The sequence below is a fragment of the Lithobates pipiens genome, unplaced genomic scaffold (assembly GCF_037356315.1).
Source record: "Lithobates pipiens isolate NorthernLeopardFrog02 unplaced genomic scaffold, aLitPip1_a1.2 Scaffold_30, whole genome shotgun sequence".
Classification (NCBI taxonomy): Eukaryota; Metazoa; Chordata; class Amphibia; order Anura; family Ranidae; genus Lithobates; species Lithobates pipiens.
The window spans coordinates 184,614,970-184,638,452 of NW_027507791.1; the positions used below are offsets into that span (position 1 = coordinate 184,614,970).

The 23,483-nt window shown below is 52.5% G+C and overlaps 59 non-coding genes and 42 pseudogenes across 59 annotated transcripts; all 101 read right to left on the minus strand.

The window, feature by feature from the left end:
• Positions 1-71: 71 nt before the first annotated feature.
• On the minus strand, positions 72-190 carry LOC143953029 (5S ribosomal RNA). The gene has a single exon (XR_013268149.1). It is a non-coding gene; the product is annotated as a 5S ribosomal RNA (ribosomal RNA).
• Positions 191-300: 110 nt separating this feature from the next.
• LOC143946540 (5S ribosomal RNA) lies at positions 301-419 on the minus strand (annotated as a pseudogene).
• Positions 420-528: 109 nt separating this feature from the next.
• Positions 529-647, minus strand: LOC143953948 (5S ribosomal RNA). Its single transcript, XR_013268983.1, has one exon. It is a non-coding gene; the product is annotated as a 5S ribosomal RNA (ribosomal RNA).
• Positions 648-756: 109 nt separating this feature from the next.
• On the minus strand, positions 757-875 carry LOC143944843 (5S ribosomal RNA; annotated as a pseudogene).
• Positions 876-984: 109 nt separating this feature from the next.
• LOC143951810 (5S ribosomal RNA) lies at positions 985-1,103 on the minus strand. Its single transcript, XR_013267047.1, has one exon. It is a non-coding gene; the product is annotated as a 5S ribosomal RNA (ribosomal RNA).
• A 109-nt stretch (positions 1,104-1,212) lies between these two features.
• Positions 1,213-1,331, minus strand: LOC143946110 (5S ribosomal RNA; annotated as a pseudogene).
• Positions 1,332-1,440: 109 nt separating this feature from the next.
• On the minus strand, positions 1,441-1,559 carry LOC143954459 (5S ribosomal RNA). The gene has a single exon (XR_013269449.1). It is a non-coding gene; the product is annotated as a 5S ribosomal RNA (ribosomal RNA).
• Positions 1,560-1,668: 109 nt separating this feature from the next.
• LOC143943509 (5S ribosomal RNA) lies at positions 1,669-1,787 on the minus strand (annotated as a pseudogene).
• Positions 1,788-1,896: 109 nt separating this feature from the next.
• LOC143943488 (5S ribosomal RNA) lies at positions 1,897-2,015 on the minus strand (annotated as a pseudogene).
• A 110-nt stretch (positions 2,016-2,125) lies between these two features.
• LOC143943667 (5S ribosomal RNA) lies at positions 2,126-2,244 on the minus strand (annotated as a pseudogene).
• A 109-nt stretch (positions 2,245-2,353) lies between these two features.
• LOC143953579 (5S ribosomal RNA) lies at positions 2,354-2,472 on the minus strand. Its single transcript, XR_013268648.1, has one exon. It is a non-coding gene; the product is annotated as a 5S ribosomal RNA (ribosomal RNA).
• Positions 2,473-2,581: 109 nt separating this feature from the next.
• On the minus strand, positions 2,582-2,700 carry LOC143952869 (5S ribosomal RNA). The gene has a single exon (XR_013268004.1). It is a non-coding gene; the product is annotated as a 5S ribosomal RNA (ribosomal RNA).
• Positions 2,701-2,809: 109 nt separating this feature from the next.
• Positions 2,810-2,928, minus strand: LOC143943880 (5S ribosomal RNA; annotated as a pseudogene).
• A 109-nt stretch (positions 2,929-3,037) lies between these two features.
• Positions 3,038-3,156, minus strand: LOC143951567 (5S ribosomal RNA). The gene has a single exon (XR_013266827.1). It is a non-coding gene; the product is annotated as a 5S ribosomal RNA (ribosomal RNA).
• A 109-nt stretch (positions 3,157-3,265) lies between these two features.
• LOC143953030 (5S ribosomal RNA) lies at positions 3,266-3,384 on the minus strand. The gene has a single exon (XR_013268150.1). It is a non-coding gene; the product is annotated as a 5S ribosomal RNA (ribosomal RNA).
• Positions 3,385-3,493: 109 nt separating this feature from the next.
• Positions 3,494-3,612, minus strand: LOC143944669 (5S ribosomal RNA). Its single transcript, XR_013265048.1, has one exon. It is a non-coding gene; the product is annotated as a 5S ribosomal RNA (ribosomal RNA).
• Positions 3,613-3,721: 109 nt separating this feature from the next.
• LOC143953242 (5S ribosomal RNA) lies at positions 3,722-3,840 on the minus strand. The gene has a single exon (XR_013268342.1). It is a non-coding gene; the product is annotated as a 5S ribosomal RNA (ribosomal RNA).
• A 326-nt stretch (positions 3,841-4,166) lies between these two features.
• LOC143946167 (5S ribosomal RNA) lies at positions 4,167-4,285 on the minus strand (annotated as a pseudogene).
• A 109-nt stretch (positions 4,286-4,394) lies between these two features.
• LOC143953025 (5S ribosomal RNA) lies at positions 4,395-4,513 on the minus strand. The gene has a single exon (XR_013268145.1). It is a non-coding gene; the product is annotated as a 5S ribosomal RNA (ribosomal RNA).
• A 109-nt stretch (positions 4,514-4,622) lies between these two features.
• Positions 4,623-4,741, minus strand: LOC143947990 (5S ribosomal RNA; annotated as a pseudogene).
• A 109-nt stretch (positions 4,742-4,850) lies between these two features.
• Positions 4,851-4,969, minus strand: LOC143954316 (5S ribosomal RNA). The gene has a single exon (XR_013269319.1). It is a non-coding gene; the product is annotated as a 5S ribosomal RNA (ribosomal RNA).
• Positions 4,970-5,078: 109 nt separating this feature from the next.
• LOC143943881 (5S ribosomal RNA) lies at positions 5,079-5,197 on the minus strand (annotated as a pseudogene).
• A 109-nt stretch (positions 5,198-5,306) lies between these two features.
• On the minus strand, positions 5,307-5,425 carry LOC143951568 (5S ribosomal RNA). Its single transcript, XR_013266828.1, has one exon. It is a non-coding gene; the product is annotated as a 5S ribosomal RNA (ribosomal RNA).
• A 109-nt stretch (positions 5,426-5,534) lies between these two features.
• LOC143953032 (5S ribosomal RNA) lies at positions 5,535-5,653 on the minus strand. Its single transcript, XR_013268151.1, has one exon. It is a non-coding gene; the product is annotated as a 5S ribosomal RNA (ribosomal RNA).
• Positions 5,654-5,763: 110 nt separating this feature from the next.
• LOC143946542 (5S ribosomal RNA) lies at positions 5,764-5,882 on the minus strand (annotated as a pseudogene).
• Positions 5,883-5,991: 109 nt separating this feature from the next.
• LOC143953949 (5S ribosomal RNA) lies at positions 5,992-6,110 on the minus strand. Its single transcript, XR_013268984.1, has one exon. It is a non-coding gene; the product is annotated as a 5S ribosomal RNA (ribosomal RNA).
• A 109-nt stretch (positions 6,111-6,219) lies between these two features.
• LOC143945209 (5S ribosomal RNA) lies at positions 6,220-6,338 on the minus strand (annotated as a pseudogene).
• A 109-nt stretch (positions 6,339-6,447) lies between these two features.
• On the minus strand, positions 6,448-6,566 carry LOC143951811 (5S ribosomal RNA). Its single transcript, XR_013267048.1, has one exon. It is a non-coding gene; the product is annotated as a 5S ribosomal RNA (ribosomal RNA).
• A 109-nt stretch (positions 6,567-6,675) lies between these two features.
• Positions 6,676-6,794, minus strand: LOC143946112 (5S ribosomal RNA; annotated as a pseudogene).
• A 109-nt stretch (positions 6,795-6,903) lies between these two features.
• Positions 6,904-7,022, minus strand: LOC143954460 (5S ribosomal RNA). The gene has a single exon (XR_013269450.1). It is a non-coding gene; the product is annotated as a 5S ribosomal RNA (ribosomal RNA).
• Positions 7,023-7,131: 109 nt separating this feature from the next.
• On the minus strand, positions 7,132-7,250 carry LOC143954156 (5S ribosomal RNA). The gene has a single exon (XR_013269172.1). It is a non-coding gene; the product is annotated as a 5S ribosomal RNA (ribosomal RNA).
• A 109-nt stretch (positions 7,251-7,359) lies between these two features.
• On the minus strand, positions 7,360-7,478 carry LOC143943489 (5S ribosomal RNA; annotated as a pseudogene).
• A 110-nt stretch (positions 7,479-7,588) lies between these two features.
• Positions 7,589-7,707, minus strand: LOC143943668 (5S ribosomal RNA; annotated as a pseudogene).
• Positions 7,708-7,816: 109 nt separating this feature from the next.
• Positions 7,817-7,935, minus strand: LOC143953580 (5S ribosomal RNA). Its single transcript, XR_013268649.1, has one exon. It is a non-coding gene; the product is annotated as a 5S ribosomal RNA (ribosomal RNA).
• A 109-nt stretch (positions 7,936-8,044) lies between these two features.
• Positions 8,045-8,163, minus strand: LOC143952870 (5S ribosomal RNA). The gene has a single exon (XR_013268005.1). It is a non-coding gene; the product is annotated as a 5S ribosomal RNA (ribosomal RNA).
• A 109-nt stretch (positions 8,164-8,272) lies between these two features.
• Positions 8,273-8,391, minus strand: LOC143943882 (5S ribosomal RNA; annotated as a pseudogene).
• A 109-nt stretch (positions 8,392-8,500) lies between these two features.
• Positions 8,501-8,619, minus strand: LOC143951569 (5S ribosomal RNA). The gene has a single exon (XR_013266829.1). It is a non-coding gene; the product is annotated as a 5S ribosomal RNA (ribosomal RNA).
• A 109-nt stretch (positions 8,620-8,728) lies between these two features.
• On the minus strand, positions 8,729-8,847 carry LOC143953033 (5S ribosomal RNA). The gene has a single exon (XR_013268152.1). It is a non-coding gene; the product is annotated as a 5S ribosomal RNA (ribosomal RNA).
• Positions 8,848-8,957: 110 nt separating this feature from the next.
• Positions 8,958-9,076, minus strand: LOC143946543 (5S ribosomal RNA; annotated as a pseudogene).
• Positions 9,077-9,185: 109 nt separating this feature from the next.
• LOC143953950 (5S ribosomal RNA) lies at positions 9,186-9,304 on the minus strand. The gene has a single exon (XR_013268985.1). It is a non-coding gene; the product is annotated as a 5S ribosomal RNA (ribosomal RNA).
• A 109-nt stretch (positions 9,305-9,413) lies between these two features.
• On the minus strand, positions 9,414-9,532 carry LOC143954461 (5S ribosomal RNA). Its single transcript, XR_013269451.1, has one exon. It is a non-coding gene; the product is annotated as a 5S ribosomal RNA (ribosomal RNA).
• Positions 9,533-9,641: 109 nt separating this feature from the next.
• Positions 9,642-9,760, minus strand: LOC143943640 (5S ribosomal RNA; annotated as a pseudogene).
• A 109-nt stretch (positions 9,761-9,869) lies between these two features.
• LOC143943884 (5S ribosomal RNA) lies at positions 9,870-9,988 on the minus strand (annotated as a pseudogene).
• Positions 9,989-10,097: 109 nt separating this feature from the next.
• On the minus strand, positions 10,098-10,216 carry LOC143951570 (5S ribosomal RNA). The gene has a single exon (XR_013266830.1). It is a non-coding gene; the product is annotated as a 5S ribosomal RNA (ribosomal RNA).
• A 109-nt stretch (positions 10,217-10,325) lies between these two features.
• On the minus strand, positions 10,326-10,444 carry LOC143953034 (5S ribosomal RNA). The gene has a single exon (XR_013268153.1). It is a non-coding gene; the product is annotated as a 5S ribosomal RNA (ribosomal RNA).
• A 110-nt stretch (positions 10,445-10,554) lies between these two features.
• LOC143946544 (5S ribosomal RNA) lies at positions 10,555-10,673 on the minus strand (annotated as a pseudogene).
• A 109-nt stretch (positions 10,674-10,782) lies between these two features.
• On the minus strand, positions 10,783-10,901 carry LOC143953951 (5S ribosomal RNA). Its single transcript, XR_013268986.1, has one exon. It is a non-coding gene; the product is annotated as a 5S ribosomal RNA (ribosomal RNA).
• Positions 10,902-11,010: 109 nt separating this feature from the next.
• Positions 11,011-11,129, minus strand: LOC143954462 (5S ribosomal RNA). Its single transcript, XR_013269452.1, has one exon. It is a non-coding gene; the product is annotated as a 5S ribosomal RNA (ribosomal RNA).
• A 109-nt stretch (positions 11,130-11,238) lies between these two features.
• On the minus strand, positions 11,239-11,357 carry LOC143951812 (5S ribosomal RNA). Its single transcript, XR_013267049.1, has one exon. It is a non-coding gene; the product is annotated as a 5S ribosomal RNA (ribosomal RNA).
• Positions 11,358-11,466: 109 nt separating this feature from the next.
• LOC143946113 (5S ribosomal RNA) lies at positions 11,467-11,585 on the minus strand (annotated as a pseudogene).
• A 109-nt stretch (positions 11,586-11,694) lies between these two features.
• LOC143945459 (5S ribosomal RNA) lies at positions 11,695-11,813 on the minus strand (annotated as a pseudogene).
• Positions 11,814-11,922: 109 nt separating this feature from the next.
• Positions 11,923-12,041, minus strand: LOC143954157 (5S ribosomal RNA). Its single transcript, XR_013269173.1, has one exon. It is a non-coding gene; the product is annotated as a 5S ribosomal RNA (ribosomal RNA).
• Positions 12,042-12,150: 109 nt separating this feature from the next.
• Positions 12,151-12,269, minus strand: LOC143943490 (5S ribosomal RNA; annotated as a pseudogene).
• A 110-nt stretch (positions 12,270-12,379) lies between these two features.
• On the minus strand, positions 12,380-12,498 carry LOC143944861 (5S ribosomal RNA; annotated as a pseudogene).
• Positions 12,499-12,607: 109 nt separating this feature from the next.
• Positions 12,608-12,726, minus strand: LOC143953581 (5S ribosomal RNA). The gene has a single exon (XR_013268650.1). It is a non-coding gene; the product is annotated as a 5S ribosomal RNA (ribosomal RNA).
• A 109-nt stretch (positions 12,727-12,835) lies between these two features.
• On the minus strand, positions 12,836-12,954 carry LOC143945265 (5S ribosomal RNA; annotated as a pseudogene).
• A 109-nt stretch (positions 12,955-13,063) lies between these two features.
• LOC143948119 (5S ribosomal RNA) lies at positions 13,064-13,182 on the minus strand (annotated as a pseudogene).
• Positions 13,183-13,292: 110 nt separating this feature from the next.
• Positions 13,293-13,411, minus strand: LOC143943840 (5S ribosomal RNA; annotated as a pseudogene).
• Positions 13,412-13,520: 109 nt separating this feature from the next.
• Positions 13,521-13,639, minus strand: LOC143954464 (5S ribosomal RNA). The gene has a single exon (XR_013269453.1). It is a non-coding gene; the product is annotated as a 5S ribosomal RNA (ribosomal RNA).
• A 109-nt stretch (positions 13,640-13,748) lies between these two features.
• LOC143951813 (5S ribosomal RNA) lies at positions 13,749-13,867 on the minus strand. The gene has a single exon (XR_013267050.1). It is a non-coding gene; the product is annotated as a 5S ribosomal RNA (ribosomal RNA).
• Positions 13,868-13,976: 109 nt separating this feature from the next.
• LOC143951798 (5S ribosomal RNA) lies at positions 13,977-14,095 on the minus strand. The gene has a single exon (XR_013267036.1). It is a non-coding gene; the product is annotated as a 5S ribosomal RNA (ribosomal RNA).
• Positions 14,096-14,204: 109 nt separating this feature from the next.
• LOC143953323 (5S ribosomal RNA) lies at positions 14,205-14,323 on the minus strand. Its single transcript, XR_013268416.1, has one exon. It is a non-coding gene; the product is annotated as a 5S ribosomal RNA (ribosomal RNA).
• Positions 14,324-14,431: 108 nt separating this feature from the next.
• On the minus strand, positions 14,432-14,550 carry LOC143953003 (5S ribosomal RNA). The gene has a single exon (XR_013268125.1). It is a non-coding gene; the product is annotated as a 5S ribosomal RNA (ribosomal RNA).
• Positions 14,551-14,659: 109 nt separating this feature from the next.
• On the minus strand, positions 14,660-14,779 carry LOC143948614 (5S ribosomal RNA; annotated as a pseudogene).
• A 109-nt stretch (positions 14,780-14,888) lies between these two features.
• Positions 14,889-15,007, minus strand: LOC143947142 (5S ribosomal RNA; annotated as a pseudogene).
• A 109-nt stretch (positions 15,008-15,116) lies between these two features.
• Positions 15,117-15,235, minus strand: LOC143944874 (5S ribosomal RNA; annotated as a pseudogene).
• A 109-nt stretch (positions 15,236-15,344) lies between these two features.
• Positions 15,345-15,463, minus strand: LOC143952497 (5S ribosomal RNA). Its single transcript, XR_013267668.1, has one exon. It is a non-coding gene; the product is annotated as a 5S ribosomal RNA (ribosomal RNA).
• Positions 15,464-15,572: 109 nt separating this feature from the next.
• LOC143947962 (5S ribosomal RNA) lies at positions 15,573-15,681 on the minus strand (annotated as a pseudogene).
• A 109-nt stretch (positions 15,682-15,790) lies between these two features.
• LOC143943715 (5S ribosomal RNA) lies at positions 15,791-15,909 on the minus strand (annotated as a pseudogene).
• Positions 15,910-16,235: 326 nt separating this feature from the next.
• LOC143950365 (5S ribosomal RNA) lies at positions 16,236-16,354 on the minus strand. The gene has a single exon (XR_013265774.1). It is a non-coding gene; the product is annotated as a 5S ribosomal RNA (ribosomal RNA).
• A 110-nt stretch (positions 16,355-16,464) lies between these two features.
• On the minus strand, positions 16,465-16,583 carry LOC143954405 (5S ribosomal RNA). Its single transcript, XR_013269400.1, has one exon. It is a non-coding gene; the product is annotated as a 5S ribosomal RNA (ribosomal RNA).
• Positions 16,584-16,692: 109 nt separating this feature from the next.
• LOC143953498 (5S ribosomal RNA) lies at positions 16,693-16,811 on the minus strand. The gene has a single exon (XR_013268574.1). It is a non-coding gene; the product is annotated as a 5S ribosomal RNA (ribosomal RNA).
• Positions 16,812-16,920: 109 nt separating this feature from the next.
• On the minus strand, positions 16,921-17,039 carry LOC143945253 (5S ribosomal RNA; annotated as a pseudogene).
• A 109-nt stretch (positions 17,040-17,148) lies between these two features.
• Positions 17,149-17,267, minus strand: LOC143953256 (5S ribosomal RNA). The gene has a single exon (XR_013268355.1). It is a non-coding gene; the product is annotated as a 5S ribosomal RNA (ribosomal RNA).
• Positions 17,268-17,376: 109 nt separating this feature from the next.
• On the minus strand, positions 17,377-17,495 carry LOC143944324 (5S ribosomal RNA; annotated as a pseudogene).
• Positions 17,496-17,604: 109 nt separating this feature from the next.
• Positions 17,605-17,723, minus strand: LOC143944623 (5S ribosomal RNA; annotated as a pseudogene).
• Positions 17,724-17,832: 109 nt separating this feature from the next.
• On the minus strand, positions 17,833-17,951 carry LOC143951322 (5S ribosomal RNA). Its single transcript, XR_013266605.1, has one exon. It is a non-coding gene; the product is annotated as a 5S ribosomal RNA (ribosomal RNA).
• Positions 17,952-18,060: 109 nt separating this feature from the next.
• LOC143953499 (5S ribosomal RNA) lies at positions 18,061-18,179 on the minus strand. The gene has a single exon (XR_013268575.1). It is a non-coding gene; the product is annotated as a 5S ribosomal RNA (ribosomal RNA).
• Positions 18,180-18,288: 109 nt separating this feature from the next.
• LOC143945254 (5S ribosomal RNA) lies at positions 18,289-18,407 on the minus strand (annotated as a pseudogene).
• Positions 18,408-18,516: 109 nt separating this feature from the next.
• Positions 18,517-18,635, minus strand: LOC143953269 (5S ribosomal RNA). Its single transcript, XR_013268367.1, has one exon. It is a non-coding gene; the product is annotated as a 5S ribosomal RNA (ribosomal RNA).
• Positions 18,636-18,744: 109 nt separating this feature from the next.
• On the minus strand, positions 18,745-18,863 carry LOC143944326 (5S ribosomal RNA; annotated as a pseudogene).
• Positions 18,864-18,972: 109 nt separating this feature from the next.
• LOC143944624 (5S ribosomal RNA) lies at positions 18,973-19,091 on the minus strand (annotated as a pseudogene).
• A 109-nt stretch (positions 19,092-19,200) lies between these two features.
• Positions 19,201-19,319, minus strand: LOC143946569 (5S ribosomal RNA). Its single transcript, XR_013265223.1, has one exon. It is a non-coding gene; the product is annotated as a 5S ribosomal RNA (ribosomal RNA).
• Positions 19,320-19,428: 109 nt separating this feature from the next.
• Positions 19,429-19,547, minus strand: LOC143954108 (5S ribosomal RNA). The gene has a single exon (XR_013269129.1). It is a non-coding gene; the product is annotated as a 5S ribosomal RNA (ribosomal RNA).
• A 109-nt stretch (positions 19,548-19,656) lies between these two features.
• On the minus strand, positions 19,657-19,775 carry LOC143954295 (5S ribosomal RNA). Its single transcript, XR_013269300.1, has one exon. It is a non-coding gene; the product is annotated as a 5S ribosomal RNA (ribosomal RNA).
• A 109-nt stretch (positions 19,776-19,884) lies between these two features.
• On the minus strand, positions 19,885-20,003 carry LOC143951516 (5S ribosomal RNA). Its single transcript, XR_013266781.1, has one exon. It is a non-coding gene; the product is annotated as a 5S ribosomal RNA (ribosomal RNA).
• Positions 20,004-20,112: 109 nt separating this feature from the next.
• On the minus strand, positions 20,113-20,231 carry LOC143951095 (5S ribosomal RNA). The gene has a single exon (XR_013266399.1). It is a non-coding gene; the product is annotated as a 5S ribosomal RNA (ribosomal RNA).
• A 109-nt stretch (positions 20,232-20,340) lies between these two features.
• LOC143952037 (5S ribosomal RNA) lies at positions 20,341-20,459 on the minus strand. The gene has a single exon (XR_013267252.1). It is a non-coding gene; the product is annotated as a 5S ribosomal RNA (ribosomal RNA).
• Positions 20,460-20,568: 109 nt separating this feature from the next.
• LOC143946654 (5S ribosomal RNA) lies at positions 20,569-20,687 on the minus strand. The gene has a single exon (XR_013265230.1). It is a non-coding gene; the product is annotated as a 5S ribosomal RNA (ribosomal RNA).
• Positions 20,688-20,796: 109 nt separating this feature from the next.
• On the minus strand, positions 20,797-20,915 carry LOC143951098 (5S ribosomal RNA). The gene has a single exon (XR_013266401.1). It is a non-coding gene; the product is annotated as a 5S ribosomal RNA (ribosomal RNA).
• Positions 20,916-21,024: 109 nt separating this feature from the next.
• LOC143943818 (5S ribosomal RNA) lies at positions 21,025-21,143 on the minus strand (annotated as a pseudogene).
• A 109-nt stretch (positions 21,144-21,252) lies between these two features.
• Positions 21,253-21,371, minus strand: LOC143953281 (5S ribosomal RNA). Its single transcript, XR_013268378.1, has one exon. It is a non-coding gene; the product is annotated as a 5S ribosomal RNA (ribosomal RNA).
• A 109-nt stretch (positions 21,372-21,480) lies between these two features.
• On the minus strand, positions 21,481-21,599 carry LOC143946273 (5S ribosomal RNA; annotated as a pseudogene).
• A 109-nt stretch (positions 21,600-21,708) lies between these two features.
• On the minus strand, positions 21,709-21,827 carry LOC143954689 (5S ribosomal RNA). Its single transcript, XR_013269654.1, has one exon. It is a non-coding gene; the product is annotated as a 5S ribosomal RNA (ribosomal RNA).
• Positions 21,828-21,936: 109 nt separating this feature from the next.
• Positions 21,937-22,055, minus strand: LOC143951679 (5S ribosomal RNA). Its single transcript, XR_013266929.1, has one exon. It is a non-coding gene; the product is annotated as a 5S ribosomal RNA (ribosomal RNA).
• A 109-nt stretch (positions 22,056-22,164) lies between these two features.
• LOC143951005 (5S ribosomal RNA) lies at positions 22,165-22,283 on the minus strand. Its single transcript, XR_013266318.1, has one exon. It is a non-coding gene; the product is annotated as a 5S ribosomal RNA (ribosomal RNA).
• Positions 22,284-22,392: 109 nt separating this feature from the next.
• On the minus strand, positions 22,393-22,511 carry LOC143944641 (5S ribosomal RNA; annotated as a pseudogene).
• Positions 22,512-22,620: 109 nt separating this feature from the next.
• LOC143951452 (5S ribosomal RNA) lies at positions 22,621-22,739 on the minus strand. Its single transcript, XR_013266723.1, has one exon. It is a non-coding gene; the product is annotated as a 5S ribosomal RNA (ribosomal RNA).
• Positions 22,740-22,848: 109 nt separating this feature from the next.
• On the minus strand, positions 22,849-22,967 carry LOC143954409 (5S ribosomal RNA). Its single transcript, XR_013269403.1, has one exon. It is a non-coding gene; the product is annotated as a 5S ribosomal RNA (ribosomal RNA).
• A 109-nt stretch (positions 22,968-23,076) lies between these two features.
• On the minus strand, positions 23,077-23,195 carry LOC143946916 (5S ribosomal RNA; annotated as a pseudogene).
• A 107-nt stretch (positions 23,196-23,302) lies between these two features.
• Positions 23,303-23,421, minus strand: LOC143949118 (5S ribosomal RNA). The gene has a single exon (XR_013265459.1). It is a non-coding gene; the product is annotated as a 5S ribosomal RNA (ribosomal RNA).
• Positions 23,422-23,483: the final 62 nt, after the last annotated feature.

Genomic DNA, 23,483 nt, shown 5'->3' on the forward strand with positions numbered 1-23,483 from the left:
AAGGTGGTCACCTCGGGCAATCGAGAGGAAAAATACAGCAGGTCGCCAAAGCCAACAACATAATGGAAAAAAGCCAACTGCACCTGGTATTCCCAGGCGGTCTCCCATCCAGGTACTAACCAGGCCCAACCCTGCTTAGCATCCGAGATCAGACGAGATCGAGCGCATTCAGGGTGATGTGGCCGTAGGCGATCTTTGGACCCTACTTACAACTCTCTTGACAAAAGCCAAGGTGGTCACCTCGGGCAATAGAGAGGAAAAATACAGCAGGTCGCCAAAGCCAACATCATAATGGAAAAAAGGCTACGGCACCTGGTATTCCCAGGCGGCCTACCGTCCAGGTACTAACCAGGCCCGACCCTGCTTAGCATCCAAGATCAGACGAGATCGAGCGCATTCAGGGTGATGTGGCCGTAGGCAATCTTGCACCCTACTTACAACTCTCTTGACAAAAGCCAAGGTGGTCACCTCGGGCAATCGAGAAGAAAAATACAGCAGGTCGCCAAAGCCAACAACATAATGGAAAAAAGCCTACGGCACCTGGTATTCCCAGGCGGTCTCCCATCCAGGTACTAACCAGGCACGACGCTGCTTAGCTTCCGAGATCAGACGAGATCAAGCGCATTCAGGGTGATGTGGCCGTAGGTGATCTTGCCCCCTACTTACAAGTCTCTTGACAAAAGCCAAGGTGGTCACCTCGGGCAATCGAGAGGAAAAATACAGCAGGTCGCCAAAGCCAACAACATAATGGAAAAAAGCCTACGGCACCAGGTATTCCCAGGCGGTCTCCCATCCAGGTACTAACCAGGCCCGACCCTGCTTAGCATCCGAAATCAGACGAGATTGAGCACATTCAGGGTGATGTGGCCATAGGCGATCTTGCACCCTACTTACAACTCTCTTGACAAAAGCCAAGGTGGTCACCTCGGGCAATCGAGAGGAAAAATACAGCAGGTCGCCAAAGCCAACAACATAATGGAAAAAAGCCTACGGCACCTGGTATTCCCAGGCGGTCTCCCATCCAGGTACTAACCAGACACGACCCTGCTTAGCATCCGAGATCAGACGAGATCGAGCGCATTCAGGGTGATGTGGCCGTAGGCGATCGTGCACCCTACTTACAACTCTCTTGACAAAAGCCAAGGTGGTCACCTCGGGCAATCGAGAGGAAAAATACAGCAGGTCGCCAAAGCCAACAACATAATGGAAAAAAGCCAACTGCACCTGGTATTCCCAGGCGGTCTCCCATCCAGATACTAACCAGGCCCAACCCTGCTTAGCATCCGAGATCAGACGAGATCAAGCGCATTCAGGGTGATGTGGCCGTAGGTGATCTTGCCCCCTACTTACAAGTCTCTTGACAAAAGCCAAGGTGGTCACCTCGGGCAATCGAGAGGAAAAATACAGCAGGTCGCCAAAGCCAACAACATAATGGAAAAAAGCCTACGGCACCAGGTATTCCCAGGCGGTCTCCCATCCAGGTACTAACCAGGCCCGACCCTGCTTAGCATCCGAGATCAGACGAGATTGAGCACATTCAGGGTGATGTGGCCATAGGCGATCTTGCACCCTACTTACAACTCTCTTGACAAAAGCCAAGGTGGTCACCTCGGGCAATCGAGAGGAAAAATACAGCAGGTCGCCAAAGCCAACAACATAATGGAAAAAAGCCTACGGCACCTGGTATTCCCAGGCGGTCTCCCATCCAGGTACTAACCAGACACGACCCTGCTTAGCATCCGAGATCAGACGAGATCGAGCGCATTCAGCGTGATGTGGCCATAGGCGATCGTGCACCCTACTTACAACTCTCTTGACAAAAGCCAAGGTGGTCACCTCGGGCAATCGAGAGGAAAAATACAGCAGGTCGCCAAAGCCAACAACATAATGGAAAAAAGCCAACTGCACCTGGTATTCCCAGGCGGTCTCCCATCCAGATACTAACCAGGCCCAACCCTGCTTAGCATCCGAGATCAGACGAGATCGAGCGCATTCAGGGTGATGTGGCCGTAGGCGATCTTTGGACCCTACTTACAACTCTCTTGACAAAAGCCAAGGTGGTCACCTCGGGCAATAGAGAGGAAAAATACAGCAGGTCGCCAAAGCCAACATCATAATGGAAAAAAGGCTACGGCACCTGGTATTCCCAGGCGGCCTCCCATCCAGGTACTAACCAGGCCCGACCCTGCTTAGCATCCAAGATCAGACGAGATCGAGCGCATTCAGGGTGATGTGGCCGTAGGCAATCTTGCACCCTACTTACAACTCTCTTGACAAAAGCCAAGGTGGTCACCTCGGGCAATCGAGAAGAAAAATACAGCAGGTCGCCAAAGCCAACAACATAATGGAAAAAAGCCTACAGCACATGGTATTCCCAGGCGGTCTCCCATCCAGGTACTAACCAGGCCCGACCCTGCTTAGCATCCGAGATCAGACGAGATCGAGCGCATTCAGGGCGATGTAGCCGTAGGCGATCTGGCACCCTACTTACAACTCTCTTGACAAAAGCCAAGGTGGTCACCTTGGGCAATCGAGAGGCAAAATACAGCAGGTCGCCAAAGCCAACAACATAATGGACAAAAGCCTACGGCACCTGGTATTCCCAGGCGGTCTCCCATCCAGGTACTAACCAGGCCCGACGCTGCTTAGCTTCCGAGATCAGACGAGATCGAGCGCATTCAGGGTGATGTGGCAGTAGGCGATCTTGCACCCTACTTACAACTCTCTTGACAAAAGCCAAGGTGGTCACCTCAGGCAATCGAGAGGAAAAATACAGCAGGTCGCCAAAGCCAACAACATAATGGAAAAAAGCCTACGGCACCTGGTATTCCCAGGCGGTCTCCCATCCAGGTACTAACCAGGCCCGACCCTGCTTAGAATCCGAGATCAGACAAGATCGAGCGCATTCAGGGTGATGTGGCCATAGGCGAACTTGCACCCTACTTACAACTCTCTTGACAAAAGCCAAGGTGGTCACCTCGGGCAATCGAGAGGAAAAATACAGCAGGTCGCCAAAGCCAACAACATAATGGAAAAAAGCCTACGGCACCTGGTAGTCCCAGGCGGTCTCCCATCCAGGTACTAACCAGGCCCGACCCTGCTTAGCATCCGAGATCAGATGAGATCGAGCGCATTCAGGGTGATGTGGCCGTAGGCGAGCTTGCACCCTACTTACAACTCTCTTGACAAAAGCCAAGGTGGTCACCTCGGGCAATCGAGAGGAAAAATACAGCAGGTCGCCAAAGCCAACAACATAATGGAAAAAAGCCAACTGCACCTGGTATTCCCAGGCGGTCTCCCATCCAGGTACTAACCAGGCCCAACCCTGCTTAGCATCCGAGATCAGACGAGATCGAGCGCATTCAGGGTGATGTGGCCGTAGGCGATCTTGCACCCTACTTACAACTCTCTTGACAAAAGCCAAGGTGGTCACCTCGGGCAATCGAGAGGAAAAATACAGCAGGTCGCCAAAGCCAACAACATAATGGAAAAAAGCCTACGGCACCTGGAATTCCCAGGCGGTCTCCCACCCAGGTACTAACCAGGCCCGACCCTGCTTAGCATCCGAGATCAGACGAGATCGAGCGCATTCAGGGTGATGTGGCCGTAGGCGATCTTGCACCCTACTTACAACTCTCTTGACAAAAGCCAAGGTGGTCACCTCGGGCAATCGAGAGGAAAAATACAGCTGGTCGCCAAAGCCAACAACATAATGGAAAAAAGCCTACGGCACCTGGTATTCCCAGGCGGTCTCCCATCCAGGTACTAACCAGGCACGACCCTGCTTAGCATCCGAGATCAGACGAGATCGAGCGCATTCAGGGTGATGTGGCCTTAGGCGATCTTGCACCCTACTTACAACTCTCTTGACAAAAGCCAAGGTGGTCACCTCGGGCAATCGAGAGGAAAAATACAGCAGGTCGCCAAAGCCAACAACATAATGGAAAAAAGCCTACGGCACCTGGTATTCCCAGGAGGTCTCCCATCCAGGCCCGACCCTGCTTAGCATCCGAGATCAGACAAGATCGAGCGCATTCAGGGTGATGTGGCCATAGGCGATCTTGCACCCTACTTACAACTCTCTTGACAAAAGCCAAGGTGGTCACCTCGGGCAATCGAGAGGAAAAATACAGCAAGTCGCCAAAGCCAACAACATAATGGAAAAAAGCCTACGGCACCTGGTAGTCCCAGGCGGTCTCCCATCCAGGTACTAACCAGGCCCGACCCTGCTTAGCATCCGAGATCAGACGAGATTGAGCGCATTCAGGGTGATGTGGCTGTAGGCGATCTTGCACCTTACTTACAACTCTCTTGACAAAAGCCAAGGTGGTCACCTCGGGCAATCGAGAGGAAAAATACAGCAGGTCGCCAAAGCCAACAACATAATGGAAAAAAGCCTACAGCACCTGGTATTCCCAGGCGGTCTCCCATCCAGGTACTAACCAGGCACGACCCTGCTTAGCATCTGAGATCAGACGAGATCGAGCGCATTCAGGGTGATGTGGCCGTAGGCGATCTTGCACCCTACTTACAACTCTCTTGACAAAAGCCAAGGTGGTCACCTCGGGCAATCGAGAGGAAAAATACAGCAGGTCGCCAAAGCCAACAACATAATGGAAAAAAGCCTACGGCACTTGGAATTCCCAGGCGGTCTCCCATCCAGGTACTAACCAGGCCCGACCCTGCTTAGCATCTGAGATCAGACGAGATGGAGCGCATTCAGGGTGATGTGGCTGTAGGCGATTTTGCACCCTACTTACAACTCACTTGACAAAAGCCAAGGTGGTCACCTCGGGCAATCGAGAGGAAAAATACAGCAGGTCGCCAAAGCCAACAACATAATGGAAAAAAGCCTACGGCACCTGGAATTCCCAGGCGGTCTCCCATCCACGTACTAACCAGGCCCGACCCTGCTTAGCATCCGAGATCAGACGAGATCGAGCGCATTCAGGGTGATGTGGCAGTAGGCGATCTTGCACCCTACTTACAACTCTCTTGACAAAAGCCAAGGTGGTCACCTCAGGCAATCGAGAGGAAAAATACAGCAGGTCGCCAAAGCCAACAACATAATGGAAAAAAGCCTACGGCACCTGGTATTCCCAGGCGGTCTCCCATCCAGGTACTAACCAGGCCCGACCCTGCTTAGAATCCGAGATCAGACAAGATCGAGCGCATTCAGGGTGATGTGGCCATAGGCGAACTTGCACCCTACTTACAACTCTCTTGACAAAAGCCAAGGTGGTCACCTCGGGCAATCGAGAGGAAAAATACAGCAGGTCGCCAAAGCCAACAACATAATGGAAAAAAGCCTACGGCACCTGGTAGTCCCAGGCGGTCTCCCATCCAGGTACTAACCAGGCCCGACCCTGCTTAGCATCCGAGATCAGATGAGATCGAGCGCATTCAGGGTGATGTGGCCGTAGGCGAGCTTGCACCCTACTTACAACTCTCTTGACAAAAGCCAAGGTGGTCACCTCGGGCAATCGAGAGGAAAAATACAGCAGGTCGCCAAAGCCAACAACATAATGGAAAAAAGCCAACTGCACCTGGTATTCCCAGGCGGTCTCCCATCCAGGTACTAACCAGGCCCAACCCTGCTTAGCATCCGAGATCAGACGAGATCGAGCGCATTCAGGGTGATGTGGCCGTAGGCGATCTTTGGACCCTACTTACAACTCTCTTGACAAAAGCCAAGGTGGTCACCTCGGGCAATAGAGAGGAAAAATACAGCAGGTCGCCAAAGCCAACATCATAATGGAAAAAAGGCTACGGCACCTGGTATTCCCAGGCGGCCTACCGTCCAGGTACTAACCAGGCCCGACCCTGCTTAGCATCCAAGATCAGACGAGATCGAGCGCATTCAGGGTGATGTGGCCGTAGGCAATCTTGCACCCTACTTACAACTCTCTTGACAAAAGCCAAGGTGGTCACCTCGGGCAATCGAGAAGAAAAATACAGCAGGTCGCCAAAGCCAACAACATAATGGAAAAAAGCCTACGGCACCTGGTATTCCCAGGCGGTCTCCCATCCAGGTACTAACCAGGCACGACGCTGCTTAGCTTCCGAGATCAGACGAGATCAAGCGCATTCAGGGTGATGTGGCCGTAGGTGATCTTGCCCCCTACTTACAAGTCTCTTGACAAAAGCCAAGGTGGTCACCTCGGGCAATCGAGAGGAAAAATACAGCAGGTCGACAAAGCCAACAACATAATGGAAAAAAGCCTACGGCACCAGGTATTCCCAGGCGGTCTCCCATCCAGGTACTAACCAGGCCCGACCCTGCTTAGCATCCGATATCAGACGAGATTGAGCACATTCAGGGTGATGTGGCCATAGGCGATCTTGCACCCTACTTACAACTCTCTTGACAAAAGCCAAGGTGGTCACCTCGGGCAATCGAGAGGAAAAATACAGCAGGTCGCCAAAGCCAACAACATAATGGAAAAAAGCCTACGGCACCTGGTATTCCCAGGCGGTCTCCCATCCAGGTACTAACCAGACACGACCCTGCTTAGCATCCGAGATCAGACGAGATCGAGCGCATTCAGGGTGATGTGGCCGTAGGCGATCGTGCACCCTACTTACAACTCTCTTGACAAAAGCCAAGGTGGTCACCTCGGGCAAACGAGAGGAAAAATACAGCAGGTCGCCAAAGCCAACAACATAATGGAAAAAAGCCAACTGCACCTGGTATTCCCAGGCGGTCTCCCATCCAGATACTAACCAGGCCCAACCCTGCTTAGCATCCGAGATCAGACGAGATCAAGCGCATTCAGGGTGATGTGGCCGTAGGTGATCTTGCCCCCTACTTACAAGTCTCTTGACAAAAGCCAAGGTGGTCACCTCGGGCAATCGAGAGGAAAAATACAGCAGGTCGCCAAAGCCAACAACATAATGGAAAAAAGCCTACGGCACCAGGTATTCCCAGGCGGTCTCCCATCCAGGTACTAACCAGGCCCGACCCTGCTTAGCATCCGAGATCAGACGAGATTGAGCACATTCAGGGTGATGTGGCCATAGGCGATCTTGCACCCTACTTACAACTCTCTTGACAAAAGCCAAGGTGGTCACCTCGGGCAATCGAGAGGAAAAATACAGCAGGTCGCCAAAGCCAACAACATAATGGAAAAAAGCCTACGGCACCTGGTATTCCCAGGCGGTCTCCCATCCAGGTACTAACCAGACACGACCCTGCTTAGCATCCGAGATCAGACGAGATCGAGCGCATTCAGCGTGATGTGGCCGTAGGCGATCGTGCACCCTACTTACAACTCTCTTGACAAAAGCCAAGGTGGTCACCTCGGGCAATCGAGAGGAAAAATACAGCAGGTCGCCAAAGCCAACAACATAATGGAAAAAAGCCAACTGCACCTGGTATTCCCAGGCGGTCTCCCATCCAGATACTAACCAGGCCCAACCCTGCTTAGCATCCGAGATCAGACGAGATCGAGCGCATTCAGGGTGATGTGGCCGTAGGCGATCTTTGGACCCTACTTACAACTCTCTTGACAAAAGCCAAGGTGGTCACCTCGGGCAATAGAGAGGAAAAATACAGCAGGTCGCCAAAGCCAACATCATAATGGAAAAAAGGCTACGGCACCTGGTATTCCCAGGCGGCCTCCCATCCAGGTACTAACCAGGCCCGACCCTGCTTAGCATCCAAGATCAGACGAGATCGAGCGCATTCAGGGTGATGTGGCCGTAGGCGATCTTGCACCCTACTTACAACTCTCTTGACAAAAGCCAAGGTGGTCACCTCGGGCAATCGAGAAGAAAAATACAGCAGGTCGCCAAAGCCAACAACATAATGGAAAAAAGCCTACAGCACATGGTATTCCCAGGCGGTCTCCCATCCAGGTACTAACCAGGCCCGACCCTGCTTAGCATCCGAGATCAGACGAGATCGAGCGCATTCAGGGCGATGTAGCCGTAGGCGATCTGGCACCCTACTTACAACTCTCTTGACAAAAGCCAAGGTGGTCACCTTGGGCAATCGAGAGGCAAAATACAGCAGGTCGCCAAAGCCAACAACATAATGGACAAAAGCCTACGGCACCTGGTATTCCCAGGCGGTCTCCCATCCAGGTACTAACCAGGCCCGACGCTGCTTAGCTTCCGAGATCAGACGAGATCGAGCGCATTCAGGGTGATGTGGCAGTAGGCGATCTTGCACCCTACTTACAACTCTCTTGACAAAAGCCAAGGTGGTCACCTCAGGCAATCGAGAGGAAAAATACAGCAGGTCGCCAAAGCCAACAACATAATGGAAAAAAGCCTACGGCACCTGGTATTCCCAGGCGGTCTCCCATCCAGGTACTAACCAGGCCCGACCCTGCTTAGAATCCGAGATCAGACAAGATCGAGCGCATTCAGGGTGATGTGGCCATAGGCGAACTTGCACCCTACTTACAACTCTCTTGACAAAAGCCAAGGTGGTCACCTCGGGCAATCGAGAGGAAAAATACAGCAGGTCGCCAAAGCCAACAACATAATGGAAAAAAGCCTACGGCACCTGGTAGTCCCAGGCGGTCTCCCATCCAGGTACTAACCAGGCCCGACCCTGCTTAGCATCCGAGATCAGATGAGATCGAGCGCATTCAGGGTGATGTGGCCGTAGGCGAGCTTGCACCCTACTTACAACTCTCTTGACAAAAGCCAAGGTGGTCACCTCGGGCAATCGAGAGGAAAAATACAGCAGGTCGCCAAAGCCAACAACATAATGGAAAAAAGCCAACTGCACCTGGTATTCCCAGGCGGTCTCCCATCCAGGTACTAACCAGGCCCAACCCTGCTTAGCATCCGAGATCAGACGAGATCGAGCGCATTCAGGGTGATGTGGCCGTAGGCGATCTTTGGACCCTACTTACAACTCTCTTGACAAAAGCCAAGGTGGTCACCTCGGGCAATAGAGAGGAAAAATACAGCAGGTCGCCAAAGCCAACATCATAATGGAAAAAAGGCTACGGCACCTGGTATTCCCAGGCGGCCTACCGTCCAGGTACTAACCAGGCCCGACCCTGCTTAGCATCCAAGATCAGACGAGATCGAGCGCATTCAGGGTGATGTGGCCGTAGGCAATCTTGCACCCTACTTACAACTCTCTTGACAAAAGCCAAGGTGGTCACCTCGGGCAATCGAGAAGAAAAATACAGCAGGTCGCCAAAGCCAACAACATAATGGAAAAAAGCCTACGGCACCTGGTATTCCCAGGCGGTCTCCCATCCAGGTACTAACCAGGCACGACGCTGCTTAGCTTCCGAGATCAGACGAGATCAAGCGCATTCAGGGTGATGTGGCCGTAGGTGATCTTGCCCCCTACTTACAAGTCTCTTGACAAAAGCCAAGGTGGTCACCTCGGGCAATCGAGAGGAAAAATACAGCAGGTCGCCAAAGCCAACAACATAATGGAAAAAAGCCTACGGCACCAGGTATTCCCAGGCGGTCTCCCATCCAGGTACTAACCAGGCCCGACCCTGCTTAGCATCCGAGATCAGACGAGATTGAGCACATTCAGGGTGATGTGGCCATAGGCGATCTTGCACCCTACTTACAACTCTCTTGACAAAAGCCAAGGTGGTCACCTCGGGCAATCGAGAGGAAAAATACAGCAGGTCGCCAAAGCCAACAACATAATGGAAAAAAGCCTACGGCACCTGGTATTCCCAGGCGGTCTCCCATCCAGGTACTAACCAGACACGACCCTGCTTAGCATCCGAGATCAGACGAGATCGAGCGCATTCAGGGTGATGTGGCAGTAGGCGATCTTGCACCCTACTTACAACTCTCTTGACAAAAGCCAAGGTGGTCACCTCAGGCAATCGAGAGGAAAAATACAGCAGGTCGCCAAAGCCAACAACATAATGGAAAAAAGCCTACGGCACCTGGTATTCCCAGGCGGTCTCCCATCCAGGTACTAACCAGGCCCGACCCTGCTTAGAATCCGAGATCAGACAAGATCGAGCGCATTCAGGGTGATGTGGCCATAGGCGAACTTGCACCCTACTTACAACTCTCTTGACAAAAGCCAAGGTGGTCACCTCGGGCAATCGAGAGGAAAAATACAGCAGGTCGCCAAAGCCAACAACATAATGGAAAAAAGCCTACGGCACCTGGTAGTCCCAGGCGGTCTCCCATCCAGGTACTAACCAGGCCCGACCCTGCTTAGCATCCGAGATCAGATGAGATCGAGCGCATTCAGGGTGATGTGGCCGTAGGCGATCGTGCACCCTACTTACAACTCTCTTGACAAAAGCCAAGGTGGTCACCTCGGGCAATCGAGAGGAAAAATACAGCAGGTCGCCAAAGCCAACAACATAATGGAAAAAAGCCAACTGCACCTGGTATTCCCAGGCGGTCTCCCATCCAGGTACTAACCAGGCCCAACCCTGCTTAGCATCCGAGATCAGACGAGATCGAGCGCATTCAGGGTGATGTGGCCGTAGGCGATCTTTGGACCCTACTTACAACTCTCTTGACAAAAGCCAAGGTGGTCACCTCGGGCAATAGAGAGGAAAAATACAGCAGGTCGCCAAAGCCAACATCATAATGGAAAAAAGGCTACGGCACCTGGTATTCCCAGGCGGCCTACCGTCCAGGTACTAACCAGGCCCGACCCTGCTTAGCATCCAAGATCAGACGAGATCGAGCGCATTCAGGGTGATGTGGCCGTAGGCAATCTTGCACCCTACTTACAACTCTCTTGACAAAAGCCAAGGTGGTCACCTCGGGCAATCGAGAAGAAAAATACAGCAGGTCGCCAAAGCCAACAACATAATGGAAAAAAGCCTACGGCACCTGGTATTCCCAGGCGGTCTCCCATCCAGGTACTAACCAGGCACGACGCTGCTTAGCTTCCGAGATCAGACGAGATCAAGCGCATTCAGGGTGATGTGGCCGTAGGTGATCTTGCCCCCTACTTACAAGTCTCTTGACAAAAGCCAAGGTGGTCACCTCGGGCAATCGAGAGGAAAAATACAGCAGGTCGCCAAAGCCAACAACATAATGGAAAAAAGCCTACGGCACCAGGTATTCCCAGGCGGTCTCCCATCCAGGTACTAACCAGGCCCGACCCTGCTTAGCATCCGAGATCAGACGAGATTGAGCACATTCAGGGTGATGTGGCCATAGGCGATCTTGCACCCTACTTACAACTCTCTTGACAAAAGCCAAGGTGGTCACCTCGGGCAATCGAGAGGAAAAATACAGCAGGTCGCCAAAGCCAACAACATAATGGAAAAAAGCCTACGGCACCTGGTATTCCCAGGCGGTCTCCCATCCAGGTACTAACCAGACACGACCCTGCTTAGCATCCGAGATCAGACGAGATCGAGCGCATTCAGGGTGATGTGGCCGTAGGCGATCGTGCACCCTACTTACAACTCTCTTGACAAAAGCCAAGGTGGTCACCTCGGGCAATCGAGAGGAAAAATACAGCAGGTCGCCAAAGCCAACAACATAATGGAAAAAAGCCAACTGCACCTGGTATTCCCAGGCGGTCTCCCATCCAGATACTAACCAGGCCCAACCCTGCTTAGCATCCGAGATCAGACGAGATCAAGCGCATTCAGGGTGATGTGGCCGTAGGTGATCTTGCCCCCTACTTACAAGTCTCTTGACAAAAGCCAAGGTGGTCACCTCGGGCAATCGAGAGGAAAAATACAGCAGGTCGCCAAAGCCAACAACATAATGGAAAAAAGCCTACGGCACAAGGTATTCCCAGGCGGTCTCCCATCCAGGTACTAACCAGGCCCGACCCTGCTTAGCATCCGAGATCAGACGAGATTGAGCACATTCAGGGTGATGTGGCCATAGGCGATCTTGCTCCCTACTTACAACTCTCTTGACAAAAGCCAAGGTGGTCACCTCGGGCAATCGAGAGGAAAAATACAGCAGGTCGCCAAAGCCAACAACATAATGGAAAAAAGCCTACGGCACCTGGTATTCCCAGGCGGTCTCCCATCCAGGTACTAACCAGACACGACCCTGCTTAGCATCCGAGATCAGACGAGATCGAGCGCATTCAGCGTGATGTGGCCGTAGGCGATCGTGCACCCTACTTACAACTCTCTTGACAAAAGCCAAGGTGGTCACCTCGGGCAATCGAGAGGAAAAATACAGCAGGTCGCCAAAGCCAACAACATAATGGAAAAAAGCCAACTGCACCTGGTATTCCCAGGCGGTCTCCCATCCAGATACTAACCAGGCCCAACCCTGCTTAGCATCCGAGATCAGACGAGATCGAGCGCATTCAGGGTGATGTGGCCGTAGGCGATCTTTGGACCCTACTTACAACTCTCTTGACAAAAGCCAAGGTGGTCACCTCGGGCAATAGAGAGGAAAAATACAGCAGGTCGCCAAAGCCAACATCATAATGGAAAAAAGGCTACGGCACCTGGTATTCCCAGGCGGCCTCCCATCCAGGTACTAACCAGGCCCGACCCTGCTTAGCATCCAAGATCAGAGGAGATCGAGCGCATTCAGGGTGATGTGGCCGTAGGCGATCTTGCACCCTACTTACAACTCTCTTGACAAAAGCCAAGGTGGTCACCTCGGGCAATCGAGAAGAAAAATACAGCAGGTCGCCAAAGCCAACAACATAATGGAAAAAAGCCTACAGCACATGGTATTCCCAGGCGGTCTCCCATCCAGGTACTAACCAGGCCCGACCCTGCTTAGCATCCGAGATCAGACGAGATCGAGCGCATTCAGGGCGATGTAGCCGTAGGCGATCTGGCACCCTACTTACAACTCTCTTGACAAAAGCCAAGGTGGTCACCTTGGGCAATCGAGAGGCAAAATACAGCAGGTCGCCAAAGCCAACAACATAATGGACAAAAGCCTACGGCACCTGGTATTCCCAGGCGGTCTCCCATCCAGGTACTAACCAGGCCCGACGCTGCTTAGCTTCCGAGATCAGACGAGATCAAGCCCATTCAGGGTGATGTGGCCATAGGTGATCTTGCCCCCTACTTACAACTCTCTTGACAAAAGCCAAGGTGGTCACCTCGGGCAATCGAGAGGAAAAATACAGCAGGTCGCCAAAGCCAACAACATAATGGAAAAAAGCCTACGGCACCTGGTATTCCCAGGCGGTCTCCCATCCAGGTACTAACCAGCCCTGACCCTGCTTAGCATCCGAGATCAGACGAGATTGAGCGCATTCAGGGTGATGTGGCAGTAGGCGATCTCGCACCTTACTTACAACTCTCTTGACAAAAGCCGTGGTGGTCACCTCGGGCAATCGAAAGGAAAAAATACAGCGGGTCGCCAAAGCCAACAACATAATGGAAAAAAGCCTACGGCACCTGGTATTCCCAGGCGGTCTCCCATCCAGGTACTAACCTGGCCCGACCCTGGTTAGCATCTGAGATCAGACGAGATCGAGCGCATTCAGGGTGATGTGGCCGTATGCGATCTTGCACCCTACGTACAACTCTCTTGACAAAAGCCAAGGTGGTCACCTCGGGCAACCAAGAGGAAAAATACAGCAGGTCGCCAAAGCCAACAACATAATGGAAAAAAGCCTACGGCACCAGGTATTCCCAGGCGGTCTCCCATCCAGGTACTAACCAGGCCCGACCCTGCTTAGCATCCGAGATCAGACGAGATTGAGCACATTCAGGGTGATGTGGCCATAGGCGATCTTGCACCCTACTTACAACTCTCTTGACAAAAGCCAAGGTGGTCACCTCGGGCAATCGAGAGGAAAAATACAGCAGGTCGCCAAAGCCAACAACATAATGGAAAAAAGCCTACGGCACCTGGTATTCCCAGGCGGTCTCCCATCCAGGTACTAACCAGACACGACCCTGCTTAGCATCCGAGATCAGACGAGATCGAGCGCATTCAGGGTGATGTGGCCGTAGGCGATCGTGCACCCTACTTACAACTCTCTTGACAAAAGCCAAGGTGGTCACCTCGGGCAATCGAGAGGAAAAATACAGCAGGTTGCCAAAGCCAACAACATAATGGAAAAAAGCCTACGGCACCTGGCATTCCCAGGCGGTCTCCCATCCAGGTACTAACCAGGCCCGACCCTGCTTAGCATCCGAGATCAGACGAGATCGAGTGCATTCAGGGTGATGTGGCGGTAGGCAATCTTGCACCCTACTTACAACTCTCTTGACAAAAGCCAAGGTGGTCACCTCGGGCAATCAAGAGGAAAAATACAGTAGGTCGCCAAAGCCAACAACATAATGGAAAAAAGCCTACGGCACCAGGAATTCCCAGGCGGTCTCCCATCCAGGTACTAACCAGGCCCGACCCTGCTTAGCATCCGAGATCAGATGAAATTGAGCGCATTCAGGGTGATGTGGCCGTAGGCGATCTTGCACCCTACTTACAACTCTCTTGACAAAAGCCAAGGTGGTCACCTCGGCAATCGAAAAGAAATATACAGCAGGTCGCCAAAGCCAACAACATAATGGAAAAAAGCCTACGGCACCTGGTATTCCCAGGCGGTCTCCCATCCAGGTACTAACCAGGCCCGACCCTGCTTAGCAGCCGAGATCAGACGAAATCGAGCGCATTCAGGGTGATGTTGCCGTAGGCGATCTTGCACCCTACTTACAACTCTCTTGACAAAAGCCAAGGTGGTCACCTCGGGCAATCGAGAGGAAAAATACAGCAGGTCGCCAAAGGCAACAACATAATGGAAAAAAGCCTACGGCACCTCGTATTCCCAGGCGGTCTCCATATCCAGGTACTAACCAGGCCCGACCCTGCTTAGCATGCGGGATCAGATGAGATCGAGCGCATTCAGGGTGATGTGGCCGTAGGCGATCTTGCACCCTACTTACAACTCTCTTGACAAAAGCCAAGGTGGTCACCTCGGGCAATCGAGAGGAAAAATACAGCAGGTCGCCAAAGCCAACAACATAATGGAAAAAAGCCTACGACACCTGGTATTCCCAGGCGTTCTCCCATCCAGGTACTAACCAGGCCCGACCCTGCTTAGCATCAGAGATCAGACGAGATCGAGCGCATTCAGGGTGACGTGGCCGTAGGTGACCTTGCACCCTACTTACAACTCTCTTGACAAAAGCCAAGGTGGTCACCTCGGGCAATCAAGAGGAAAAATACAGCAGGTCGCCAAAGCCAACAACATAATGGAAAAAAGCCTACGGCACCTGGTATTCCCAGGCGGTCTCCCATCCAGGTACTAACCAGGCCCGACCCTACTTAGCATCTGAGATCAGACGAGATCGAGCGCATTCGGGGTGATGTTGCCGTAGGCGATCTTGCACCCTACTTACAACTGTCTTGACAAAAGCCAAGGTGGTCACCTCGGGCAATCGAGAGGAAAAATACAGCAGGTCGCCAAAACCAACAACATAATGGAAAAAAGCCTACGGCACCTGGTATTCGCAGGCGGTCTCCCATCCAGGTACTAACCAGGCCCGACCCTGCTTAGCATCCGAGATCAGACGAGATCGAGCACATTCAGGGTGATGTGGCCGTAGGCGATCTTGCACCCTACTTACAACTCTCTTGACAAAAGCCAAGGTGGTCACCTCGAGCAATCGAGAGGAAAAATACAGCAGGTCGCCAAAGCCAACAACATGATGGAAAAAAGCCTACGGCACCTGGTATTCCCAGGCGGTCTCCCATCCAGGTACTAACCAGGCGCGACCCTGCTTAGCTTCCGAGATCGAGCGCAATCAAGGTGATGTGGCCGTAGGTGATCTTGCACCCTACTTACAACTCTCTTGACAAAAGCCAAGGTGGTCACCTCGGGCAATCGAGAGGAAAAATACAGCAGGTCACCAAAGCCAACAACATAATGGAAAAAAGCCTACGGCACCTGGTATTCCCAGGCGGTCTCCCATCCAGGAACTAACCAGGCCCGACCCTGTTTAGCTTCCGAGATCAGACGCGATCGAGCGTATTCAGGGTGATGTCGCCGTAGGTGATCTTGCACCCTACTTACAACTCTCTTGACAAAAGCCCAGGTGGTCACCTCGGGCAATCGAGAGGAAAAATACAGCAGGTCGCCAAAGCCAACAACATAATGGAAAAAAGCCTACGGCACCTGGTATTCCCAGGCGGTCTCCCTTCCAGGTACGACCCTGCTTAGCATCCGAGATCAGACGAGATTGAGCGCATTCAGGGTGATGTGGCTGTAGGCAATCTTGCACCTTACTTACAACTCTCTTGACAAAAGCCCAGGTGGTCACCTCGGGCAATCGAGAGGAAAAATACAGCAGGTCGCCAAAGCCAACAACATAATGGAAAAAAGCCTACGGCACCTGGTATTCCCAGGCGGTCTCCCATCCAGGTACTAACCAGGCCCGACCCTGCTTAGCATCCGAGCTCAAACGAGATCGAGCGCATTCAGGGTGATGTGGCCGTAGGCAATCTTTGCACCCTACTTACAACTCTCTTGACAAAAGCCAAGGTGGTCACCTCGGGTAATAGAGAGGATAAATACAGCAGGTCGCCAAAGCCAACAACATAATGGAAAAAAGCCTACGGCACCTGGTATCCCCAGGCGGTGTCCCATCCAGGTACTAACCAGGCCCGACCCTGCTTAGCATCCGAGATCAGAAGAGATCGAGCGCATTCAGGGTGATGTGGCCGTAGGCAATCTTGCACCCTACTTACAACTCTCTTGACAAAAGCCAAGTTGGTCACCTCGGGCAATCAAGAGGAAAAATACAGCAGGTCGCCAAAGCCAACAACATAATGGAAAAAAGCCTACGGCACCTGGTATTCCCAGGCGGTCTCCCATCCAGGTACTAACCAAGCCCGACCCTGCTTAGCATCCGAGATCAGACGAGATTGAGCGCATTCAGGGTGATGTGGCCGTAGGCGATCTTGCACCCTACTTACAACTCTCTTGACAAAAGCCAAGGTGGTCACCTCGGGCAATCGAGAGGAAAAATACAGCAGGTCGCCAAAGCCAACAACATAATGGAAAAAAGCCTACGGCACCTGGTATTCCCAGGCGGTCTCCCATCCAGGTACTAACCAGGCCCGACCCTGCTTAGCATCCGAGATCAGACGAGATTGAGCGCATTCTGGGTGATGTGGCTGTAGGCGATCTTGCATCTTACTTACAACTCTCTTGACAAAAGCCCAGGTGGTCACCTCGGGCAATCGAGAGGAAAAATACAGCAGGTCGCCAAAGCCAACAACATAATGGAAAAAAGCCTACGGCACCTGGTATTCCCAGGCGGTCTCCCATCCAGGTACTAACCAGGCCCGACCCTGCTTAGCATCCGAGATCAGACGAGATCGAGCGCATTCAGGGTGATGTGGCCGTAGGCGATCTGGCACCCTACTTACAACTCTCTTGACAAAAGCCAAGGTGGTCACCTCGGGCAATCGAGAGGAAAAATACAGCAAGTCGCCAAAGCCAACAACATAATGGAAAAAAGCCTACGGCACCTGGTATTCCCAGGCGGTCTCCCATCCAGGTACTAACCAGGCGCGACCCTGCTTAGCATCCGAGATCAGAAAAGATCGAGCGCATTCAGGGTGATGTGGCCGTATGCGATCTTGCACCCTACGTACAACTCTCTTGACAAAAGCCAAGGTGGTCACCTCGGGCAACCAAGAGGAAAAATACAGCAGGTCGCCAAAGCCAACAACATAATGGAAAAAAGCCTACGGCACCTGGTATTCCCAGGCGGTCTCCCATCCAGGTACTAACAAGGCCCGACCCTGCTTAGCATCCAAGATCAGACGAGATTGAGCGCATTCAGGGTGATGTGGCCATAGGTGATCTTGCACCCTACTTACAACTCTCTTGAAAAAAGCCAAGGTGGTCACCTCGGGCAATCGAGAGGAAAAATACAGCAGGTCGCCAAAGCCAACAACATAATGGAAAAAAGCCTACGGCACCTGGTATTCCCAGGCGGTGTCCCATCCAGGTACTAACCAGGCCCGACCCTGCTTAGCATCCGAGATCAGAAGAGATCGAGCGCATTCAGGGTGATGTGGCCGTAGGCAATCTTGCACCCTACTTACAACTCTCTTGACAAAAGCCAAGTTGGTCACCTCGGGCAATCAAGAGGAAAAATACAGCAGGTCGCCAAAGCCAACAACATAATGGAAAAAAGCCTACGGCACCTGGTATTCCCAGGCGGTCTCCCATCCAGGTACTAACCAAGCCCGACCCTGCTTAGCATCCGAGATCAGACGAGATTGAGCGCATTCAGGGTGATGTGGCCGTAGGCGATCTTGCACCCTACTTACAACTCTCTTGACAAAAGCCAAGGTGGTCACCTCGGGCAATCGAGAGGAAAAATACAGCAGGTCGCCAAAGCCAACAACATAATGGAAAAAAGCCTACGGCACCTGGTATTCCCAGGCGGTCTCCCATCCAGGTACTAACCAGGCCCGACCCTGCTTAGCATCCGAGATCAGACGAGATTGAGCGCATTCTGGGTGATGTGGCTGTAGGCGATCTTGCATCTTACTTACAACTCTCTTGACAAAAGCCCAGGTGGTCACCTCGGGCAATCGAGAGGAAAAATACAGCAGGTCGCCAAAGCCAACAACATAATGGAAAAAAGCCTACGGCACCTGGTATTCCCAGGCGGTCTCCCATCCAGGTACTAACCAGGCCCGACCCTGCTTAGCATCCGAGATCAGACGAGATCGAGCGCATTCAGGGTGATGTGGCCGTAGGCGATCTGGCACCCTACTTACAACTCTCTTGACAAAAGCCAAGGTGGTCACCTCGGGCAATCGAGAGGAAAAATACAGCAAGTCGCCAAAGCCAACAACATAATGGAAAAAAGCCTACGGCACCTGGTATTCCCAGGCGGTCTCCCATCCAGGTACTAACCAGGCGCGACCCTGCTTAGCATCCGAGATCAGAAAAGATCGAGCGCATTCAGGGTGATGTGGCCGTATGCGATCTTGCACCCTACGTACAACTCTCTTGACAAAAGCCAAGGTGGTCACCTCGGGCAACCAAGAGGAAAAATACAGCAGGTCGCCAAAGCCAACAACATAATGGAAAAAAGCCTACGGCACCTGGTATTCCCAGGCGGTCTCCCATCCAGGTACTAACAAGGCCCGACCCTGCTTAGCATCCAAGATCAGACGAGATTGAGCGCATTCAGGGTGATGTGGCCATAGGTGATCTTGCACCCTACTTACAACTCTCTTGAAAAAAGCCAAGGTGGTCACCTCGGGCAATCGAGAGGAAAAATACAGCAGGTCGCCAAAGCCAACAACATAATGGAAAAAAGCCTACGGCACCTGGTATTCCCAGGCGGTCTCCCATCCAGGTACTAACCAGGCCCGACCCTGCTTAGCATCCGAGATCAGACGGGATCGAGCGCATTCAGGGTGATGTAGCCGTAAGCAATCTGGCACCCTACTTACAACTCTCTTGACAAAAGCCAAGGTGGTCACCTTGGGCAATCGAGAGGAAAAATACAGCAGGTCGCCAAAGCCAACAACATAATGGAAAAAAGCCTACGGCACCTGGTATTCCCAGGCGGTCTCCCATCCAGGTACTAACCAGGCCCGACCCTGCTTAGCATCCGAGATCAGATGAGATTGAGCGCATTCAGGGTGATGTGGCTGTAGGCGATCGTGCACCCTACTTACAACTCTCTTTACAAAAGCCAAGGTGGTCACCTCGGGCAATCGAGAGGAAAAATACAGCAGGTCGCCAAAGCCAACAACATAATGGAAAAAAGCCTACGGCACCTGGTATTCCCAGGCGGTCTCCCATCCAGGAACTAACCAGGCCCGACCCTGTTTAGCTTCCGAGATCAGACGCGATCGAGCGTATTCAGGGTGATGTGGCCGTATGCGATCTTGCACCCTACTTACAACTCTCTTGACAAAAGCCAAGGTGGTCACCTCGGGCAATCGAGAGGAAAAATACAGTAGTTTGCCAAAGCCAACAACATAATGGAAAAAAGCCTACGGCACCTGGTATTCCCAGGCGGTCTCCCATCCAGGTACTAACCAGGCCCGACCCTGCTTAGCATCCGAGATCAGACGAGATCGAGCGCATTCAGGGTGATGTGGCTGTAGGCGATCTTGCACCCTACTTACAACTCTCTTGACAAAAGCCAAGGTGGTCACCTCGGGCAATCGAAAAGAAAAATACAGCAGGTCGCCAAAGCCAACAACATAATGGAAAAAAGCCTACGGCACCTGGTATTCCCAGGCGGTCTCCCATCCAGGTACTAACCAGGCCCGACCCTGCTTAGCAGCCGAGATCAGACGAGATCGAGCGCATTCAGGGTGATGTTGCCGTAGGCGATCTTACACCCTACTTACAACTCTCTTGACAAAAGCCAAGGTGGTCACCTCGGGCAATCGAGAGGAAAAATACAGCAGGTCGCCAAAGCCAACAACATAATGGAAAAAAGCCTACGGCACCTGGAATTCCCAGGCGGTCTCCCATCCAGGTACTAACCAGGCCCGACCCTGCTTAGCATCCGAGATCAGACGAGATCGAGCGCATTCAGGGTGATGTGGCGGTAGGCGATCTTGCACCCTACTTACAACTCTCTTGACAAAAGCCAAGGTGGTCACCTCGGGCAATCGAGAGGAAAAATACAGTAGGTCGCCAAAGCCAACAACATAATGGAAAAAAGCCTACGGCACCTGGAATTCCCAGGTGGTCTCCCATCCAGGTACTAACCAGGCCCGACCCTGCTTAGCATCCGAGATCAGATGAAATCGAGCGCATTCAGGGTGATGTGGCCGTAGGCGATCTTGCACCCTACTTACAACTCTCTTGACAAAAGCCAAGGTGGTCACCTCGGGCAATCGAAAAGAAAAATACAGCAGGTCGCCAAAGCCAACAACATAGTGGAAAAAAGCCTACGGCACCTGGTATTCCCAGGCGGTCTCCCATCCAGGTACTAACCAGGCCCGACCCTGCTTAGCAGCCGAGATCAGACGAGATCGAGCGCATTCAGGGTGATGTTGCCGTAGGCGATCTTGCACCCTACTTACAACTCTCTTGACAAAAGCCAAGGTGGTCACCTCGGGCAATCGAGAGGAAAAATACAGCAGGTCGCCAAAGGTAACAACATAATGGAAAAAAGCCTACGGCACCTGGTATTCCCAGGCGGTCTCCCATCCAGGTACTAACCAGGCCCGACCCTGCTTAGCATCCGAGATCAGACAAGATCGAGCGCATTCAGGGTGATGTGGCGGTAGACGATCTCGCACCCTACTTACAACTCTCTTGACAAAAGCCAAAGTGGTCACCTCGGGCAATCGAGAGGAAAAATACAGCAGGTCGCCAAAGCCAACAACATAATGGAAAAAAGCCTACGGCACCTGGTATTCCCAGGCGGTCTCCCATCCAGGTACTAACCAGGCCCGACCCTGCTTAGCATCCGAGATCAGACGAGATCGAGCGCATTCAGGGTGATGTGGCCGTAGGCGATCTCGCACCCTACTTACAACTCTCTTGACAAAAGCCAAGGTGGTCACCTCGGGCAATAGAGAGGAAAAATACAGTAGGTCGCCAAAGCCAACAACATAATTGAAAAAAGCCTACGGCACCTGGAATTACCAGGCGGTCTCCCATCCAGGTACTAACCAGGGCCGACCCTGCTTAGCATCCGAGATCAGACGAGATTGAGCGCATTCAGGGTGATGTGGCCGTAGGCAATCTCGCACTCTACTTACAACTCTCTTGACAAAAGCCGAGGTGGTCACCTCGGGCAATCGAGTGGAAAAATACAGCAGGTCGCCAAAGCCAACAACATAATGGAAAAAAGCCTACGGCACCAGGTATTCCCAGGCGGTCTCCCATCCAGGTACTAACCAGGCCCGACCCTGCTTAGCATCCGAGATCAGACGAGATCGAGCGCATTCAGGGTGATGTGGCCGTAGGCGATCTTACATCCTACTTACAACTCTCTTGACAAAAGCCAAGGTGGTCACCTCGGGCAATCGAAAGGAAAAATACAGCAGGTCGCCAAAGCCAACAACATAATGGAAAAAAGCCTACGGCACCTGGTATTCCCAGGCGGTCTCCCATCCAGGTACTAACCAGGACCGACCCTGCTTAGCATCCGAGATCAGATGAGATCGAGCACATTCAGGGTGATGTGGCCGTAGGCAATCTTGCACCCTACTTACAACTCTCTTGACAAAAGCCAAGGTGGTCACCTCGGGCAAACGAGAGGAAAAATACAGCAGGTCGCCAAAGCCAACAATATAATGGAAAAAAGCCTACGGCACCTGGTATTCCCAGGCGGTCTCCCATCCAGGTACTAAGCAGGCCCGACCCTGCTTAGCATCCGAGATCAGACGAGATCGAGCGCATTCAGGGTGATGTGGCCGTAGGCGATCGTGCACCCTACTTACAACTCTCTTGACAAAAGCCAAGGTGGTCACCTCGGGCAATCGAGAGGAAAAATACAGCAGGTCGCCAAAGCCAACAACATAATGGAAAAAAGCCTACGGCACCTGGTATTCCCAGGCGGCCTCCCATCCAGGTACTAACCAGGCCCGACTCTGCTTAGGATCCGAGATCAGATGAGATCGAGCGCATTCAGGGTGATGTGGCCATAGGCAATCTTGCACCCTACTTACAACTCTCTTGACAAAAGCCAAGGTGGTCACCTCGGGCAATCGAGAGGAAAAATACAGCAGGTCGCCAAAGCCAACAACATAATGGAAAAAAGCCTACGGCACCTGGTATTCCCAGGCGGTCTCCCATCCAGGTACTAACCAGGCCCGACCCTGCTTAGCATCTGAGATCAGACGAGATCGAGCGCATTCAGGGTGATGTGGCCGTAGGCGATCTTGCACCCTACTTACAACTCTCTTGACAAAAGCCAAGGTGGTCACCTCGGGCAATCGAGAGGAAAAATACAGCAGGTCGCCAAAGCCAACAACATAATGGAAAAAAGCCTACGGCACCTGGTATTCCCAGGCGGTCTCCCATCCAGGTACTAACCAAGCCCGACCCTGCTTAGCATCCGAGATCAGATGAGATCGAGCGCATTCAGTGTGATGTTGCCGTAAGCGATCTTGCATCCTACTTACAACTCTCTTGACAAAAGCCAAGGTGTTCACCTCGGGCAATCGAGAGGAAAAATACAGCAGGTCGCCAAAGCCAACAACATAAATGAAAAAAACCTACGGCACCTGGTATTCCCAGACGGACTCCCATCCAGGTACTCAGCAGGCCCGACCCGGCTTAGCATCCGAGATCAGACGAGATCGAGCGCATTCAGGGTGATGTGGCCATAGGCGATCGTGCACCCTACTTACAACTCTTGACAAAAGCCAAGGTGGTCACCTCGGGCAATCGAGAGGAAAAATACAGCAGGTCGCTAAAGCCAACAACATAATAAAAAAAAGCCTACGGCACCTGGTATTCCCAGGCGGTCTCCCATCCAGGTACTAACCAGGCCCAACCCTGCTTAGCATCCGAGATCAGACGAGATCGAGCGCATTCAGGGTGATGTGGCCGTAGGCGATCTTGCACCCTACTTACAGCTCTCTTGACAAAAGCCAAGGTGGTCACCTCGGGCAATCAA